Source organism: Octodon degus, unplaced genomic scaffold (genome assembly GCF_000260255.1).
Source record: "Octodon degus isolate 3935 unplaced genomic scaffold, OctDeg1.0 scaffold00115, whole genome shotgun sequence".
In the NCBI taxonomy this organism is placed as follows: Eukaryota; Metazoa; Chordata; class Mammalia; order Rodentia; family Octodontidae; genus Octodon; species Octodon degus.
Window position 1 is genome coordinate 5,547,128 of NW_004524691.1, and position 15,307 is coordinate 5,562,434.

Genomic DNA, 15,307 nt, shown 5'->3' on the forward strand with positions numbered 1-15,307 from the left:
TTCTTTTTGACTAATTTCACCCCTGTTATAACCAGAAAAAGGGAATGGTGCTGTTACTGTGCATAAGACTGACTTGTCCCTGTGGTAACCACAGTAGCGGGCATAATGGGAGAGTGTCCTGAATGCAGGTGACAAGAGTGGCTTTGTGTGCACAAGGCATGGACTGTGTCACCTGGAACAGTGTAACATACTGTCAGAAGGGCCCTGAGGAGAAGGGTGTAGATACACACACACACACACACACACACACACACACACACACAGCCTGGTGTGTGGTGTAAGCCTAGGAAAAGGGGGCAGGGAATGGTGGAGAGTGAGCTAGTCACTGTGTGCTGGTAGTGGAGGTCACAAGGGTTGGGTTGAAGGTGGCATCCTGGTCAGAACAAGATGGGCAGGAGCTGATGCATAGGCACACTGTTCATCTCATGGGATGGCCAAGACCCCCACAGCAGATGCGCCCATCACAAAGGTGATGCACCCATGATCAGCACCCTCTGGAACCCTCCGCAGGCCAATACTCTGCTGGCCGGACCACTCTCTTAGAACTGTATCCTCTGCAAGATACCCAAAAGGTAGAGCTCTTTGGGACATCGGAAGGATTCCTGATGTAGAGGCTAGAAAGAAATGAATTAGGAATGTTTTACAGCAGAGAAGTGGAAATTGAGGCTCCTGTGGTCCTGGTTCAAATGCGGAAGATGGCCCTGCTGCCCCTGCTGTGTCCTGGGCAGTGGAACAAGGTGCTTTTCCTGTCTGGTACCCATGGAGGGTCTGGTCCAGTCCTGGCTGCTTCTCTAGAGCAGCACTTCCAAAAGCACAGAAGAGCCTGTACCAGGTATAAGGGATCCTAACAGTGAAAGCAAGAGTTCAAATGAACACTGCTGCAAGGAGCCTGACCCTTGGGTCTGTTGAAGAAGCCTGGGAAGGACTGGGGCAGAAATGGGCCACCTCTCAGCCTGGATCCTTGCCCAGCCAAGCCCCAGGATGTCTTTGTGCATGTGCTGTTCCCACCTGTTTTTTTACCTCCATGAAATGGTTCTATATCTGCTTTAGGCTTTCTGCTTCTACACAATGAACACAAAGTTGTTTTCGTTTTTTGTTTTTTTTGCTTTCTCACATTTATACAGTCTTATTCTCAAAACTATACTCCATTTTCCTTGAAAATGATCATTATCTTTTGTAAATCTGTTTATATTGCTTAAACAGTTTCAGCAAACTCATTCTGTAGAGGACCAGTGATAGTTTCAGTTTTGTGGGGTGTACAGTTTCTGTTTCAATTGTCTAATCCTGTCATCATAGGATGGAAGAAGCCACAGGCAACATGAACATAAATACACAGTATTTATGTAAACAGCCTTGGGCCATAGTTTGCTGATCCCCATCTTAGAATCTAGGGTCTTTAAAAAAATTTAGATATTAGAAATCACTTCTATTCCATTTCTTTTTTTTTTTTCAGTGTATTTAGTACAGGGTCTATAGGGTCTCACCACATAGATTAGACTCGTGATTCTCCTGTTTTCAGCCTTCCAAGTGCTGGGATTACAGGCAAGCACCGTCACACTCAGTCTCAGTCGATGTCTCAGAGCACCAGGGGTGGGGCTGGCATGGCAGACTGGGGATTGAATCTCTGGCCCCCAAGTCTACCTAAGCTGGTACTTTAATCTGCTGAGCTAGCTATCTGGCTGGCCCTTCCATTGCATTTTTAAGACATGTTGTTCCTCACTTATGGATATGATTCCATGTCTCACCCTACAGCTTGAAAGACAGCAGCCTATTGGAACTGACTACACTGTACCACCCACAAGTGGCACACAGAAGTCAACACTTTCTGTTTCTATATACCCTGGATCCCCATCCCTTTGCCTTCCTTGGGAAGGGAATGATCTAGTAAGTGATCTACTGAACACAATTCTTAGGTTTTGACACACAGTATAATTTCATGTATATTTTAGAGACAAGAGTGAACCAAAGCACAGTGAAAAATAAAATTGCAAGGTCTCCTGCTAACAGGTAAGATTTTCAGTGTGGCAACAGTAGAGCAGTTAACCAGCACAGGGCCTTCCTAAGCTCGAGGCTGTCTGGTTGCACATTCGTAAGGCCAGCTTGGAGATAGCATGATGAGTCAGAAAAAAAAAAAAAAAAACCTTTGCTAAACCAGAAGGATGGAATAAAAGAGAAAATGTGAGATGAGAGGGGAGAAGGGAAAGGCTTTGGGTAAAGAGCCATGTGTAGATTGGAGCTGGTTCAGGTCACTGGATCGCTGAGGCTTCCCTTGGGTCAGTACTTTGAGGTCCAGTCTCCTCTGGGAACACTGTGCTCGCCTGCATAACTGAGCTGTGCAAATATTTTTCCTCTCAGTATCAGGTAGCGATCCCTCCTGCCCCATGGTCAGTGTGCCCCTGTTGGCCACTCAGCAGGGGAGATGCCTGTGTGTGTTGGAGGTGGAGCTTGGTCTTCATCTCTCTCATGCTTGTTGGCATCAGCTTGTTCACTGTTGCAGCATGCTGGTGTGTGCTGAGATGAGGGGGACTCAGTCACCCAGAGAAGTGGTACTTATGTCTGAAAGAGTGAGGCTTGTGGTGGTCTGTGAGGGTGACATAGCCTAAGCAACTTAAACAGCAGAACTTTATTGTCTCTAAGTAAGAGAAAGTTCTGGAAAGTTCTAGAAACCAAAAGTCTGAGATCAAACTGCTGGTAGAGTTGATTCCTTTTGAGGATTATGAGGGACAATCTGTTTCAGGGCTTGTTTCTAGCTGTTGGTATTTTTCTAGCTTCCAGTATTTGGGGTGTTCCTTGGCTTCTGCTGCATTACCAGACCCTCTGTTTTTGTATTCCCAGAATATTCTCCCTTTGAGCATGTTCTCAAGTCCCCCCCTTGTTTTTTTTTTTAATAGGACACTAATCATTTAGGGTTATGAATCTACCCTGCTCCAGTATGACCTCAACATAGTGGATTATATTTGCAATCAATTTGTTTCCTAATAAGGTCACATTTTGAGGTCCTGAGGGTTAGGACTTCAACATCTGAGTTTTAAACATAATTCAATGTGCACAGAGCTGAGACAAACTACTTTGTCATTGTTCTCCCGAGCTTCAGCAATGATGAAGCATATCTCCATTACATCTAGGACAATAGCCCCAAGAAGAATGGTGTAAAGAAGACTGTTTCTTTTGCCCCCTTCAGCGTTGTCCACTATCTGCTATAGATCCTGGGAAATTCAGAGGTCTCCCAATTTCCTGGCATCTCTTACAGCGCGGGGTAGTTGTGCTACCTACCTCTAGATAGTGAGAAGAGGTCAGCTGCTGGTCTCTTGGAAGGATTTTCCTCCCAGCTGAAAAGAGAGGCCAGTGAGGAGAGATTGTTTCTGCCCTTAGAGTGCTGCTGTGGGAAATGTGAGGCTTGATACTGCTCTGGCATTTCTGCCACCATGAGAGAAAAGCCTCAGCTCAGCGGGCTGACCTCTCTGAGTTCTGCACCAAATCAAGGAAAGCCTGCCTTCTCGTGGTGGGGCCATGCTATGAGAAGTCCTGGGGTGTCTAGACGTTTTTGACTAGGTATTGCCACTCATAGCTAGCTGCATACCAACTGAGGTAGGTGTTCTGTAAAATGTGCCCAGATGGATCAGTGAAATATAAATATTACAATTTCTTCTATAGCAATATTTTTACATAAAAAGATCAGAGACTTTGGGAAGTTCTGTTAACCTCTGTGTTTCTCAAATGCTTTTAACTGAAAAAAATCTCTCTTTGTCTCTCTGTTGCTTCTCTCCAATGTTTGTTGATGTGACCACTGTTTTAATTTTTTTTTTGCCTAGCACTTTGGGTTAGATCACATTTTAGGAATTGTTAGAGGTGTGGAACCAGATATGCTCATTTGTTGTTGTGGAAGCAAAGAGCTTCTGATTTCATGCTGACCTCAACACATCTTTGTGAATTATCACTGTGGCCCTTCCATCCTCTGTAAGAATGAGCCCCTCATTCCTTCCCATTCTACTGTGCCAGGCTGAGCAGCCTGTATTCCTTGGCCACTAATTTTAGGAAATGGCCAACCCCTCCACCTGGACCTCTCACAACCCTGAGGGGCTTCCCTATGTGAAGCAGCCACCCCTCACCAGCAAGTCCACTACCTCTCTGTGATTTTTCAGAGACAAGCAGAAAAATGCTGGAGCCAGAGGCTGTGTTTAAACTATCAACTCCAGAAGAGCCATTGTCTCCCTGGAGCTAGCAGAGACCAAATTCCCAGAGAATGTTCATGCAGCCTTTCTGAGAGACAGAATGTAGCAGATGGTCTATTAGCCAGAAAGGAGTTTCATTAGCATCAGCTCAAGCAACTACAAAAATGCAGCTCTGGTTAAAACCGCTTGCAGGTTTTTTTTTGAGGGAGGGGCTTGGGCCTCAAAAAACAATTCCTGTCTTGTGCTTTGTTATTCCTGGGTTGGAAAGGTGGAAAGAGAAAGCCAGTTAGCACTGCTTTACATTTGTATCACATTCCTTGTGGAGAAAGCTATTTTCAGCTGCACCCAGGGGAGAGTTCTTTCTGACCCCCTTCCAGAGATGATGACTTGCCTTTTTTCACTCCTTAAGCTACCAACTAGAGTTTGCATCTCGTGATTTGCTTAGTTCATTGTGGAGATGTTTTCATAGAGCCAGAGAGCAAAACATTTGAATAACTGCAAAAAGAAGTTCTCACATGTAGCACCAGGGGACGACACTGCACACTGGGTATCCACTCCTGAGTTGGGCCTAGACCGACCAGGGCACTGAGGCTGACTCTTTCGAGACTTAACTTCTTTAAGCCTCTATTTCCTCATCCTTACCATAGGAATGATGCTGTCTGGCCTGATTTTTCCACAGGATGGTCAGCAGGAGTCTATAGAGAAGTGTGAGCTCTTTGTATTGTTTATTCTTTTATCTTAAGCACCGAGCTTGTTCCTCAACATGGGAAAAAAATTCAGTGAATAAATGCTGAACAAAAGAATGAATGAACAAGTAAGGCTACTCTTTCTCATTGCACTTAAAATCATGCCTAGCATATACAGAGATTTTTATTTGTAAATTTAGCTGTTTGGTTTGTAGAATTTCTTGTTTAATATTTTTTACTTGGTAACCACTTAACTCTCAAATGAAACAATAACAGTATTTTCTTTAAAAATTTTTAAAACGTATTTGGCATAGGGTCTCAGTACACAAATTCATAGTGATTCTCCTATTTTCAGCCTCCCCAGTGCTGGGATTACTGGCATGCCTCACCATGCCCAGTCTCGGTGACTGGCTCAGCGCTCCTGGGGGTGGGGCCAACGTGGTATGTGGTGCCAGGGATCAAACCTCGGTCCCTGTGCTTGCCTAAACAGGTGCTTAGTCTACTGAGCTATCTCACCAGCCCACAAGATAAAAGAAAAGTATTTTATTTTAACAGAAATGATTAAAAATCTGAGTGATTGCTACAGATGCTAAAAGATCATAGATGTATCTTTCCCCATAACTTAAGCCAAATGTTTGTTATAAGATAGAACACATCAATTCATGGCTTCTTTCTGTCATGCACACTTTGTGTTTTGTAGTTATTGTCAAGTATGTGAAAACTACATTGTGCTTAGAAGCTGGTTCAAGGTTCTGAAGATAGTGGAGATAATACAAAAACTTTGCATACAGCTTAATATTTTCAGATGATTGGAGGAAGAAAGGAGTGGCAATAGTTTTGACATGAAGAAGGAAGTTGCTGATTATATATTATGAAATATTTATTGAACATGTATTATGCCAGGTGTGAGGGAGAGCATGGTGCTAGTGCAGACACTCTTGCTTTCATACAACATAGAGTCTAGTTAAACAGATATTCTCATAGGAAAGTCTATAAATATCTAGTGGTAAGCATTACGAAGAAAGTTGAAACAGCAAAATGAGAAATTACAAGGAGGAAAAGAGTTAGATTAAGAGCCAGAGAAGATTTATATTAGTAGAATAAGCTGAGAACTAGGTTGGCACCGACAGAGTGAACAGATGTAGCCAGATGAAGAAGAGGGACAGGAGTGCTGCGGGCTGGGGGTAGCCGCAAGGCCCTCAAATGACTCAGCGGCTGACAGCACAGCGAAGAGGTCACAGATGGCAGTGCTAATATGACAGGTAAGTGGATGGTATGTAGAGCTCGCTGGACAAAGAGAAAATTTTGAGGTTTTATCTTAAGGCCAGAGAAACTACAATTTATATTTTTAAAAGATAGTATTGGCTAAAGGTGGAAAATTATTTGAATCAAGTAGGAGTGACCAAGTAAGAAGCTATTGCTAGAGATGATAGTGTTCTGAATGGAAGAGGTGGGGGTGAAGAAAGACGGAGGAACCCAAAATACATTTTGGATTTAGCATTCCCAACATAGTTGACAAATCTCCACTGGAAATTGGAGAATGCGAATGAATAATGAAGGATGCCAGATCTTGGGTTCAAGCAATTGGCTGGATAGAAAAGCTGTTTGCTGAAATGGGGACATGGAAAGAGAAGCAAAGTTTGATGGGAAGAACTAGAAATATGAATACAAGATATTTTTTCTTAATATTTAGAAGTGCATTTGGATGGTTTTTCTGATTCACTTTCCATATTTTCTAAGCAGCTGCAGAATATATTTATTGAAAAGGAAAGTGGAATTTACATTTGTAATCCTCATGTTTTGATTTTTAAAGGGAAACTTGTCATCGGTTGTGCTATGTTTCTTGGTGCTATGCTGCAGATCTTGAGATAGAATATATTAGCGACCACACATTCACTCTGTCTCGCTATGTGAAGAGACATGTGGGAAGTCAGTTGTACTTGGTAATGAAAGAAAGTCTACTTGGCATTATGTGGTGGAGATGTTGGCTAGATTGCAAAGAGCAAAGAAAGTGAAAGTCTGCTTATCCCTCCAGAGTGTGAGGAAGATAATCAAGCTTCATTTGTATTGGAATATTTTTTTCACAGTGGGAAGAAAGATTAAAGGCAGAGTAAGTGTTCCAACCTGCCGGTGTTTTTTTTCAGATAATGTCGAGATTGTTCCAGAACCTTTCCACACTTGCCAGCCTTAGGCAAATGCCAATGGCCCCATTTATGGGAAGGATATGGTCCCTTTATGATAGCTTGGAAAGGAGCTTTGAGCTACTTTTAAGTTCCACTCAAGTGTTTATTTTGACATGGAATGGTTTATTTTAATTCCTAAGCCTGTAATTTGGTAGGGAAAAGATATATATTCTTATGCTTCACAGAGAATTTGAAAAGATTTGGCTTGCACAAAAATCATCTGATGTGATTTATAGTTCAAAGTGAAGAGATGGATTCAAAAGATCTTAAAAATTATTTAATTTATTTTATTTGCTCTAGTTGATAATCTGTATCAAATAGCATTGCAACGCATTGCCAGTCACACGAGCAAAATTGGATACTAATTACCAATGACTTCAGTATTAACAGATTTTTGGATCATTTAGAAGTACATTCAGGTTACCTGTTTGTGGATTGTACACCAAAACACATGCATTAAAATATCAAGGTTACAATATACTCGACCTATTATTTATAAAATACGAAGGCTAACATTGTCAAACTCTTTCATTAACTTAATATTCTGTAAGAAGTTGTTGAGCATTTCATAAAATTTCAAGTATCTTAAATTATTTAACTTCTGAAGACCCATCTGTGTTACTGTTTATGTAAAAGGCTTTTTCCATTTCCTTGGCAGAGGCAGCCATGCGTCGTTTCCCATGCCAAAGCCTAATAATTACAAAACATGCCACACACACTGTACTTGATAAATTCCTTATGAAGACGATGGAAATTTCCTTGATCAATTAATTACATTTGAAGCTATTCTCCATCTAATTTAGAGATTATACTGTTCTAAAAGCTCACTGAAGCAATGGTAAAGATAATGCCATGGGGAAAGAAAGTCTAGTTACAGGACAAAAGCCAGTGTAAACGACTGTTTTTTAATTAACCAGTCCTATATTGGGAGTAAGAACAGGTGATTGTATTTGGAAATAATGGACACCATTGAGTTTTTATGTTTGTCGCCTGCATGCATTCATTTCCTTGGACTGCTGTCACAGGTACCACAAACTGGGCTTCCAACAAAAGAAACTCATTCCCTTATCATTTTGGTTTCTTTTCTTCTTTTCTTTTCATTGGATATAGGGTCTTTCTGGCTAACCAAGATGCTCTCAGTTCCCCAAGATCCTTCGCTTAACTTCTTCTGGAAAGATGTTTTTCTGAACAAGGTCATGCTCGTAGGTTTGGGGAGCTGAGATGTGGAGATATCTTTTTGAGGGGACACAATTCAGTGCATTACAACTGATGAGAAGCATTGTTTATCTGCTAATTTTCTGGCTTTGATCATTGTGTTATGGTTGTCTAAGGGGCTAATATTGCATTAAGGAATCTGTATGCAGTACTTTCACAATTTTTTTAAAAGTCTAAAATTATTTCAAAATGTAAAGCTTAAGAAAAGAAAAGAAAAAGGCTCCTTGACTAAAGCTCCTTAGACTTACTAAATTTGGATTTCCAAGGGAGGGGACTGGTGAAGTGCTTATTGTTAATGAGTGTTCCAGATAAACTGCATATGTAATCAGAAATTATACCTCTAGTTTTAGTGAAAAAAGTGCAGCACAGAATATGTGTCTTTTCTTGTCCTGCAGTGGTTAAATAAGAATTATAGGTCACAGTTCGTTCATGGATTTTACAGATGAAAATTGGAGTAATGTCCCTGTCAGAGCTTGCATAGTGGCCCTGGATTCCAAGAGGCTAACACGTCAGTGATGTAATGCATTTGAGCTCTACTAACTCCTTTAAAAAGCTTTTTATTATTTTAGCACTGTTGGAGTCCTAGTTGGTTCTTCACATGTTAGTCTCTTTAAATTTTCAGATGATGAAGTTAAACCATGTGCTTGAAAACAACCAAAAGAAATTCTCATAATTTTCTTCACCATACTCAAATTCTAATCTTTAGCACTGTAGTATAACACTGACAACAAGTAGCTGAATGTGTGACACACAATATACTTGGTGTAATAAAAGTAGAGTGAATGTTTAAATTTTAAAAAATTATTATGGTAAAAAAAAAACATGCTGCCATTAACCCTTCCCTAAGCACACCTCCTCTTTTAAACACCTGTATCCTTTCATTCTCACCATTTTGTGCAGCCTTTTAGAGAGTTCTCTTTCCTGAGTGTCTTTAAGTGTGCTACCCTGGCTGCTTCAATGTCCTGAATAGATTAAAATGTTTGCTTTTCATGGTAATTTTGACTTTGGGGAAAAGCCAGAAGGTGCACTGTGCCAATCCAGCAAATAAAATGGATGAGGACACACAACAATGTACACATGAACCTGTTTTTCTGTGGCATGACATTTAGCAGAAGCGTTCTCTGAATTTTTATCACATCTTGTAAAGACACTGCTGAAAGAGAACTTCCAGAACTGCTTCTTAAAGTAGCAGGAACAATGGGATAAACCTGTCCAGAGCAAGAGGCCTCATCTTTGAGGGGATTAATGGCAATGTGTCTTTTACTGTAATTATTTTCTAATTTAAAAATGCATTGTACATTTTGATCACTCTGTATGAATCAAATCTTTCCCTAAATGTCTCTTAAGCTCAGAGTTGGTAGCATCAAAATCTTTTTTCACAATACACAGCCTAAAATGCTACCAACATGGATTTATGAGGATGACTGTTAAAAAATTATTTCTAATGCACATTTACAAAGTAATGATATGTATATATTAATATGATTCAGTTTGAATCATGTTAGTATGTTACATTTGGCTACAAATGTTGACTTGTATACAAAATCTTCTCTCACATTTTGAGTCTCCTCAATCAAATATTACTCCTCTATTTCTTCTCATAGCACCCCTCTCCTCCACCTGTCACAGTACCCTGCACATAGTTGGTGCTAAGTAAATAAGCCTTTAGTATAAAGAAAGTGTTTGATAACAAAAACAAAGTTTTCTAAGTTTTCATCTAGCATGCCAGAGCATAATTTAGGGGATGGTCAAACAAGCTGCTATTAGATTTCCTTTCAACTAAGATTTGCTGAGTATTTGTGATGTTACAGATATTGTCCAGTGATCAGTTGGACATGGTCCTTGAGATGCTGGCTGGGTTACAGCAAGGGACATATGTACAAGGCCGTCACCTGTCACAAGTCCAGATATGTCGAGCCTGCTCATCAGTATACTCCTCCTTCCCAGTGGTGTTCAGGACCTTTGGGACCTTCCTGTCATGGGTGTGCAAGACCCTCATCTCTTTGGCCTATGAGTTCTTGAAGAGTGGGGTATTTGACAGAATGAGAACAAAGCATGTTTGTGGTGTGGGAGGGACTATACGTTTTAGACAGTTAAGGGTGTCTACACTCACAGAGACATGTGAAGGGGAGGACAGCAGAAGAAGGGCATCCTCATGGTGCTGATGAGGACCACATGGCCCTTGCCCAGGTGCATGAGCTGCTGTCCTCGAGGGAAAGTCTGAGCTAGCTGCCTCTGAGTGAGGACTCAGCTCCAATATGGCCTCCTTCAGCGCTCAGGGTTTGGGACCCCAACTCTTCCACCCTCCTTCTTCCCACTTGCTCGTCTTTCCTTAACTCACATCCTTGGTTCTGTGTTTTGCCACATAAATTTATTTTCTTTATTCATAATAGAACTTACTAGCAAGATATCACCTATCCCTCAAAGTTTCTGGAGGTCAGGAAAATTCTTCACTCTCCCACACAGTGTAGTGAAGGGATATACAGCTTCAACAAAAGAGGCAAAGAAACAGTATTTGCCTATTAAAGCAAGTTAACACATAGAAATCATCTTTCTGTCTCAGTCTCTCGCTCTCTCCTTTCTTTATCAGAAACCGCGTGGGTTTAGTGCAGGCACACAGAGAAGTCTATAAGAGGCAAGAGAAGGGAGCAAGGGGTGAGTACAGCCTCCTGGGGAGAAGTGTGCTGGTGCTGGGGCTTGGCCTTGAAAGATGTATGACATATCTGAGAAAGAATTCCAGGCAGAAAAAGAGAGGTCCCAGAAGGTCTGAGCTTTGGGCAGCTCTGGAGGGCTGTAGGGGTTGAGGATAGGTAATGAGGTGGGGCAGCCAGTGAGGTCACTTGGCCATCCACTGCAGAATGCCCTAGTGTCTTGGGGCTTGATCCTCCTGGCACTGAGAAACTATTACTGGAAATATAAGATGCCTCTTTCCGCTATCCTGCTAAACCAATCTAGATGCTAATAGCCAGCCTCACAATAAATATAGGGTCATCCTGCCATCCTGAGCTCACCCAGAGAAGTCAGTGAGTGGCCATCCCTCTGAGAGGGAATGACAAGCTCAGCCCAAGGCACTGCAACCCCTCATTCCTCCCAGCCCATCTAGTTAATCAATACTTGTATATCAACACAGAACTAAAAGGGAGAGGGGGGAGGAGATAATTTATAGTTGTTGAGTAAGCTGGAGCCTCCAGATTCATGGAAGCTTCGAGGGAGAAGCAAGGTCTAATCGGCAGTCTCGTCCTCTTGGTTTCAGCTCAGGTGATGTATGGAAACGGACGGATGGACACGGTGACAAGCCTGCCACCCCCGCCTGATGGACTCTCTGCCCTGCTCGCCCACGCACTTTCCTGGGAGAGGAGGAATTGGATTCACTAGTTTGTTTTCTCTTGCTGTCAAATAGTGAAAATCCCTCTTTATAAAAGGATTAAAAGAGTTACTACTTGTCATGTCGGGTTGGTCGAAAGAGGGAGTTTAAATATAAAAAAGTTTTGGAAAAATAAGTAATCTATTTACAAGTAAACTAAAAACGTTAAAATTTACCAGGAGAGATATCTAAACATTCAAGTTTTACCTTTTTCAGATATTCCTTGAGGGGAAATTTATCCTTTTAGGTCTCACTTTATCTCTACAATGTTCATCTTCAATTCATCCTGGAGTCTTGTGGGGCTGACCTGGTTGTATTTACTATAGTGAAGCTTCTGTAAATCTCCCCCACTGAAGGGTAAAGCAGAACTGGCCTGGGTGAATTATTGTGTGTGTGAGAGTGAAAACGGCTCACTTGAAGGGCAGAGAAATAGGAAGTTTCCTGAGGGCATTTAGAAAATGGCAAGTGTCTGTAACTGTGATTTCTAAAAGGACATCAAATCTAATTAAAGGCAATAGGCACACATTAAAGTTGCAAACCATGTACTTGGAATTTCGTTTAGAATTCTGCTTGAAATTCTATTTATAAAGTTGACCTGGACGTTCCAATCTGGTCGAGGTGGGAATGCTTCTGGACTCTATTTTTAAGGGGAAATCTGTTCCGTGTTAGTAGCTCCTACACTTTTGCTGACAGAGGGTCCCCACACACTCCCCTCACCTTCTCCTGAGAGCTGGGGACCCGGTGCTTCAGCTTCAGGCTGAAGGTAGAGGGATGGTGAGGTTAATGGCTCTGATCAGAGTAGTGGGATGGGAAGACCAAGAAGTAAGAGACACTGCCATTTCCTCTTCCCTTTTAGTTTCCCTTCTTTGTCTCTTTCTAAAAATCCTCCTCCACCTCTGAAATAACATTCCTCAAGCTGTGTAACAGAGACCCATCTTGTAATTCATACAAATTTAATAATGATTCTGTGGCCCAGGAAGCTGAGCCTCGTGAATATTCAGCTTTCTAAGTGGGATAGGAAATTGCCCAGGGGGTGTGGTTACAGGCACTGTCATTTAGAATCTTCCATCTTAGAATCCTATGAGCCTGTGCCCACACTTGAGATTTGGATCCAGTAGTTTTGAGTGGGGGAGCCTGGAAGTGTGATTTTAAAATAAACATTCCAGGTGGTTGTCTTTAATGCAATGTGTATGAGTCATTGTTAAGTATTATTTATTTTATTATTTAACATGGAAATTTCCAAGTAGGCACAAAAATATATAGAACTGAGAAATAAAATTCTATGTAACTATCATCTAGTTCCAACAATTATCAATATTTTTTATTTCATTTTGGTCCCCACCAAGTTTTTATTCCTTCTATACTTTAAGGTAAGTCCAAATACCAGGTTGTTTCATTAGAAGATATATAGGTAGTATGAATCTAAGGCATGCAATTTTCAATTTTTACATAATTATCATGGCATATCCAACTCCCCCAAAGAATTCTGTGATGCCAGTTTATACTCGAACCATATTTAAATTTCTCTGATTATCTAGAAAATGTCTTTTTATAGTTGCCTTATTTAAATCTGTTCACATGAAAGCCATACATTGTGTTTAAATGCTGTGATACTGTGCCTCTTATGTCTCTGTTCTATTGGGGCTTCCATTTTATTTACAACATTGATATGTGTGGACCAGATCTTTTACCACTTTAAATTGCATAATGAGTTCCTTGCCTGGGGATCTTGTTGAAATGCAAATCCTGACTCAGTAAATCAAAGGTAAGGCTGAGAGTCTACACTTCTAGCTATTACTAAAATTCTGAGGTTGAGGAGGCAGGGAATGCTTTTTTTTTTTTTTGAGGGAGGGTGTTTTTTAGACAGAGTCTCACTGTGCAGATCAGGTTGGCTTTGAGCTCACTTTGTAGCCCAGGCTGGTCTCAAACTCACAACAATCCTTTGGCTCAGCCTCCCGATGCTGGGATTACAGGCCTGTGCCTGCAGGCCCAGCTCTAGAATCCATTATTTGCCCAGCCCCTTCGAAGGCTCATGGAAAGCCCTGCTGTTTAGGTGCTGGGGATGCAGATGCATTATAGGAGGCTTCTGGACGCTACGGATGTACCATCAAAGCTTCCTCCTCTACCCAGAGGCACATGTTTGAGATCAGCATCCTACCTGGATGCCAGAAGGCTATCTCTCCAATAGAGACAGTATTCCTCAGTGACCTGTGGTTAAGGTACATTTTTGCAATTATCTCTGAGAGGATGACAAAAATAGTCATAGTCTCCATAGTCTTTCCTGAGTGTTTCTCTAATAGAGGAAGTTGCTGTCTGGCTGAGGTCACTAAGTGAGTGGCAGCAGGTAAGAGGATGAAGTAAGTGCCTTTGAATCGCTTTTTAATTCCAGTTGTAGAATATGCATCACAACTTTTCTGAAGTTCAGAAAGGAAACTAAGATTCCACCATATTCATTAAGTTTATAATCCCTCAACTCAGGCCTCATTATTTCTTACAATGTAGCTATACTTTATCAGTTTTGCTAAGATCAGGCATAGCATTGGTTTTTGTTGCTTTAATATCTCATGATCCCTCTGAGTAAAAAAAATGTATTAAATAGATTTTGGAATGTTCACTAGATATTTACCATGTGACACGTGAACCTGTGCAGATAGGATTGAGACACAAAGCATGACAAGTTCCTCCTCTCAGTGGCCTCCTCTTCTTTCCATACACTTAGTGGCTTGACTCTTGAATGGGCCCAAAATGGTACCCAAAGAAGGGATGGGAACTTGCTCTGAGGTATCCCAAGTGGAGCCAGACAGGCAGGTTATGACTCTGCCTCCTGCTACAGAGAAAAGTGTTTGGTAAAAATTTTAAAATTGCCTTGCCTGACCTATTCTGTTGGCTTCTGGGATGTAATAACTAGGCTTTTACAATATCATATCTAATGGGGTTACTTAGGCAGAAAAATTAAATAGAAATATTATAGGCAATCAGACAGGGTCAGGCCCTCAAGGAGACAGCATGGAAGACAAGATAAGTTGGAACTGTGAGAGAGATGGATGTTCCTGTTGTGGGCCAGACCTATAGACCAAAGATGGAACAAATGCTGACCTCCCTAAAGATAAGCATCTGGGATTGATCATTTATTTTCAGGAAGCCAGAAAGTCACTAATCCAACCACTACTGGCTGACTACCGGATAAACTGTTCTGTATCCATACCTGCTTGCTATGTGCGTGACTCACTTCCCCATTTGGTTCTGGATTTAATCAATTTTATCTGAGCAATGGTGTAATCTCATTGGTTGGCCATAGTTTTGTTCCACTTTGTGCCCACCTGAGGGAGTTTCCATGTTCTCCACCTTAGACCTGCCTCACTTTTATTCTATAAATGTCCCTGGAAGAGACAACTTTCCTGGGGACAACCCACTCAGGCCCCCTTCTGTCCTCTCTTGGACGGAAGCTTTCTTTTTCCCAATAAATATACTCTGCTCTTAACCTGTGTTTATTCTGAAAATTCATTCTTCAGTTTTAGAGAACAGGAACTCATCCCAAGTATCTTTCAGGTTGGGGGTTTCATCCCCCTATGTCACTTTGTCCTCCTTGCCCTTAAGGCACACTAGATAGTCCAGCAATGTGAACTGAGATAGGAGCTGGCCACAGGGGGATAAGGCCACAACCAGTGGTGACAGTATGATTTAGGG